The following is a 6,000-nucleotide window of genomic DNA, read 5'->3' on the forward strand; positions in this document are numbered from 1 at the left end:
AGAAGCGACTGCGAGAACTGGGCCTCAAGTACGCTATGTTGTTTCCGGCCCGGCTGCGGATCGAATATGAGGAACGAACCTTCTTCTTTAACCGTCCGGACAGTGTCAGTGACTGGCTTGATTCCTTTCCGAAAAGGGATGATCGACCTGAGCACCCCGGTTGCGCAGAGAGGGGCACACCGGATCAAGAGTGACATTATGGTTCCCGACGTCCGATTTTTCCAACTGTTTGTCAGCTGAGTTTTGCTATTTGTTCTTTTATTATTGCTTTTTGTTGAGCCCAAGGGTGGCGGGGGTGTAGGGGACTCTTCCTCCTCCTGGTTTTCTTTGTGTAGACTAGTTTCATGATTGGGCGACAGGCACACTGCAAGTTGGGGTGGCTTTTAGTTCGTATGCAGGGGTGCAGGGTGGGGGGTGTTGTAACGGGTTTTTGTTGGGGAGTGGGGGGGGGGTGTTTGTTTGTTTGTTTTCTTTACATGGCACCGTATTGTCTGCTTAGCTCCTTCACCTGTGGGGCTTCATGAGGGTGGGGCTCTGGTCCTTTCTCGGGATGGGGGTAGTGAGTTGAGACTGCTATCCTGGAATGTCAATGGTTTGGGAGAAAGAATAAAACGAGGGGTAGTGCTACAGTTCCTTCGACGCCATTCCCCTGATATTGTCCTACTGCAAGAAACGCATTTAATCGGCAACGCTTGCCAGGCGTTGAATAGACGTGGGTATCGGCTAGTCGCCCATGCCGGATTCACCTCTGGCTCCAGAGGGGTGGGCATTCTGATCAGGTCCTCTCTCCCCCTCGAAATTGACGAGATAACACTCGATGACAAGGGTCGCTATGCTGCGCTCTCTGGGGGATGGGAGGGTAAGACGCTTTCCGTAGTCACCGCATATGTCCCTCCGGGCCTACAGGCCACTACCTTTGCTGACCTCGGGCGGCTTCTACTGGGGCTACCTGAAGGTTTTCTGATTCTTGGCGGGGATTTTAACTCTGTGGTTTCCTGCACTTCTGATCGTTACCCCCCCAGGGACTTGCCCAGATCTCAAATGTGGCTTAGTGAGCTGCTTGAAACCTTTGGGCTAACGGATGGATGGAGACTCATGCATCCCACACAGTTACAATATACGTTCCACTCCGGGGCCCATGGTTGCCTTTCCAGACTAGACTATTTCTTCATGCCTGCAGCGCAGTCGTCCTCCATCAGGGAGATCCGTCACCTTCCTAGGGGCATTTCTGATCATTCCCCCTGTGGTTCTGTGTTGAGGCCGGAGTGGGTAGCGAAGGTAGAGTGGCTCCCATAAATCCATGGTACTTTCGGAATCCTAAGACCCGCTCCGAGCTGGTAAAGGCTATTGACTGTTATTTTAATGAAAATGTGGGGTCTGTTTCTTCTTCCGTCTCATTGTGGGAGGCTTTCAAGACTGTTATTCGTGGGCATTCCTTGTCATTGATTGCTGCTGCCAAAAACTTATATGCTTCGAATCCGAAATAACTGTGCTTGAGAGTGATCTTGATGGTGATGTTACCCGTGCTACCCTGCATTCCCTTTGTTTGAAACAGGCCGATTATAGAGCCCTTGTTACTGATGCCGCGAAAGTCATGAATAGAGAGCAGCAAGGTAGAATATATGATGTGGGTGACAAAGCGGGTAAGCTGATTGCATGGTTAGATAAGAAAGAGAGAGTGAATCGGGTCGTGCCTGTGATTGAGAGGTTGACTGGTGAACGTGTTTCTGACCCGGCTGGGATTGTTGGGTGTTTTGTGGATCATTTTCAGACGGTGTATGCCTCGGTCAGCGAAAGAGATGAAAAGGACTCTCGACTGTTGTTGCGCGATACAAACATGCAATAGATCCTGAGCTAAAAGAGTTCAAGTAAGTTCAAAGTATCAATTCCCAATATTTCAGGTGCTCTTCATTTTATTCTTCATAAAAAAAATTCATTCAAATGATAGAATCCAATCTTCACACATTAGGAAGAGAAACAACCGCTGCCAACACGTGTTTCGTCTAGGTTGTTAAGACCGCTAGACTTCATCAGGGCTGTAAATATTACAATAAACATAATCACAATCACATTCCACTAAAGAGACACTGTTATAAGATAAAAAAACTTGTCCTATTTACAGTTTATATATAACAAAGTGGCAGCCGTTCAAAAAAATAGGTGACTGAGTTGTTATAACGATAACGCACACAGTTTTGAGTGGTTTACACTAAGACGTCATCCAAAATAAAGATGATACATTGTGATATACGAGTAAAAAAATCATTAGTCCACCAAGACACGAGTAAGTGATAGTTCAATTACTGCATATTTGAGATGTTAACCAAAATGTGAAGAGAAAGAACAGTTAAAAGAGATGGTAACCACCAAAAGGAAAACCAAAGTCAGGATTGTGTCTAAAAGGATAGACCCAATTCACACCCAAATCAGTGAAAAGCCTATTTGTCAGCCAATGGATGCATGCCAACCAACATGCGGTAAAATAATCAGATAAATGCTCACCAAAAATGTCTACTGCAAAAATTCAATAGGTAAGCGTGGGCGTATTGTTCTAGTTACAGATCTGTAACAAACATAGAACAACGTGAGCACACACAATCTCAGTTTCCAGCCTGCCTATGTCTCCTAATAATAGTTTCATTATAAAGCAATCCAAGTCAGTGACATGTTATGCACTCACTTAATCTCCAAAAAAGCGTCTTGCTCCAAGTAATTCTCCAAAAGGACGTCCAGTCCTTACAGTCGTTTGTACATATCCACCCAATCCATAAAAAATGTTCGTAATACCTCCTGCGATTCAAAGAAAATAAGTATCAATTGTACACACTTAGGTTGGCATAAGGTTGGTCTAACACTATAAAAGCGAGTAAATCCTCTTAAAAATTATTAATCTACGCGAAGACACTCTCCTTGATAACACATTATCCGGTCAGGACACAATGCCGTGATGCCCAAATTATATCCGGACCGCATTACGATAATTGCATTCTTATTTGCAAAAAAGTTTACCAAAACGCTAAAATCTTATCTGTTCCAAGCCCATAGTCAAAAAAGCATCCGAAAACCATCCGAAAGGACATACCTTCGAGTACAGGGTCCTGATAGGAAACAGTGTGTTCCTTAAGCGTGTACCGGCGTTTAGCACACGCGCCATTCAATCTGCTACCCTTATCTCTGCTACGCGTGTAGGGTTCAGAGAGAGGGAAATAAAAGTAGGACTGTCCTACATAATATTCCATAGTCGCCATCTTTAAGTGGCCAAACAAACGTGTTAGAGACCAATATTTATAAAGTATATTAATAGAATACAGGGAAAAAAAGAGGAAAAATCCTATAGTGCATACTAATCCAAAAGTGTCCCAAACGGTACAGAAACCACAAAGGATAGGAGAATGTCAACAGAAAAATTAGATGTAAATTAGTAATGAAAAACGAAAACCCTATTAAAAGCCTCCGTTATTAAAAAGCGGAAAGTTGTGAAAATAAACAAGGTTATAAATCACAAAACAGTCTGGTTAATGTTACAGATAGGATACAGTCCAGAAGTAGTACACAGTCAATTGAATCGTACAATATTAACACATAGTGCAACCTGTACAGATTACAGAAAAATTCAGTTACAATACATTCAGATGAAAAGGCCATCATATCTTAGAAGCGTGAGAGACTGTTCTGACTAGCGGTGACATTATATCAGAAAAAATTGTAGTTCGTCATCAAAGTTCAAACCCCGCTCCACTGCATGAACCCGCATTATCCAACGTGCTTCCTGCTGTCGTAACCTGAGTTCGCGATTCCCACCCCTAATATCAATGGGCATCGTCTCTATGCCATGGAAGGACATAGTCAGGTGTTCAGTTTGAGCTGAGCAGTCCATAGCATGCGCAGCTATCGGAACTCTGTTGTCCCTATTCTTAAGGCCCCTGAAATGTTCACTAACACGGTCTTTAAGTTTCCTAATGGTACTCCCAATATAGACTTTACCACATTTACAAAGTATAGCATATATAACATATGTGGTTGTACAGTCAATGTGGGTTTTGATGTAATAAGTACCTGAATCGTTGTAGTTGAAATGTTTAATCCCATGTAGTGACATTCTGCACATACTACAGTTCCCACATCTATAAGAGCCCTTATTGTGAGAGTGTAGCCAGGATGTTTTACGAGTAATCGTAGGATAGCTGGGACTAATCATATTTCCAATCGTGACCCCTCTCCGAAAGATCATAGATGGGTGTGGCAAAATATGTTCTTTTAAGACGGGATCTGCAGTGAGCATAAACCAGTATTTCTTTAGGATACCATAGATGTTAGTGGACCATAAATTATAAAAATACTGTGACGAATAAATTGGTGAGATTTGTGACTAGGGCTCTTATAGATGTGGGAACTGTAGTATGTGCAGAATGTCACTACATGGGATTAAACATTTCAACTACAACGATTCAGGTACTTATTACATCAAAACCCACATTGACTGTACAACCACATATGTTATATATGCTATACTTTGTAAATGTGGTAAAGTCTATATTGGGAGTACCATTAGGAAACTTAAAGACCGTGTTAGAGAACATTTCAGGGGCCTCAAGAATAGGGACAACAGAGTTCCGATAGCTGCGCATGCTATGGACTGCTCAGCTCAAACTGAACACCTGACTATGTCCTTCCATGGCATAGAGACGATGCCCATTGATATTAGGGGTGGGAATCGCGAACTCAGGTTACGACAGCAGGAAGCACGTTGGATAATGCGGGTTCATGCAGTGGAGCGGGGTTTGAACTTTGATGACGAACTACAATTTTTTCTGATATAATGTCACCGCTAGTCAGAACAGTCTCTCACACTTCTAAGATATGATGGCCTTTTCATCTGAATGTATTGTAACTGAATTTTTCTGTAATCTGTACAGGTTGCACTATGTGTTAATATTGTACGATTCAATTGACTGTGTACTACTTCTGGACTGTATCCTATCTGTAACATTAACCAGACTGTTTTGTGATTTATAACCTTGTTTATTTTCACAACTTTCCGCTTTTTAATAACGGAGGCTTTTAATAGGGTTTTCGTTTTTCATTACTAATTTACATCTAATTTTTCTGTTGACATTCTCCTATCCTTTGTGGTTTCTGTACCGTTTGGGACACTTTTGGATTAGTATGCACTATAGGATTTTTCCTCTTTTTTTCCCTGTATTCTATTAATATACTTTATAAATATTGGTCTCTAACACGTTTGTTTGGCCACTTAAAGATGGCGACTATGGAATATTATGTAGGACAGTCCTACTTTTATTTCCCTCTCTCTGAACCCTACACGCGTAGCAGAGATAAGGGTAGCAGATTGAATGGCGCGTGTGCTAAACGCCGGTACACGCTTAAGGAACACACTGTTTCCTATCAGGACCCTGTACTCGAAGGTATGTCCTTTCGGATGGTTTTCGGATGCTTTTTTGACTATGGGCTTGGAACAGATAAGGTTTTAGCGTTTTGGTAAACTTTTTTGCAAATAAGAATGCAATTATCGTAATGCGGTCCGGGTATAATTTGGGCATCACGGCATTGTGTCCTGACCGGATAATGTGTTATCAAGGAGAGTGTCTTCGCGTAGATTAATAATTTTTAAGAGGATTTACTCGCTTTTATAGTGTTAGACCAACCTTATGCCAACCTAAGTGTGTACAATTGATACTTATTTTCTTCGAATCGCAGGAGGTATTACGAACATTTTTTATGGATTGGGTGGATATGTACAAACGACTGTAAGGACTGGACGTCCTTTTGGAGAATTACTTGGAGCAAGACGCTTTTTTGGAGATTAAGTGAGTGCATAACATGTCACTGACTTGGATTGCTTTATAATGAAACTATTATTAGGAGACATAGGCAGGCTGGAAACTGAGCTTGTGTGTGCTCACGTTGTTCTATGTTTGTTACAGATCTGTAGCTAGAACAATACGCCCACGCTTACCTATGGAATTTTTGCAGTAGACA

The sequence above is a fragment of the Lissotriton helveticus genome, chromosome 1_1, assembly GCF_964261635.1.
Source record: "Lissotriton helveticus chromosome 1_1, aLisHel1.1, whole genome shotgun sequence".
Lineage (NCBI taxonomy): Eukaryota > Metazoa > Chordata > Amphibia > Caudata > Salamandridae > Lissotriton > Lissotriton helveticus.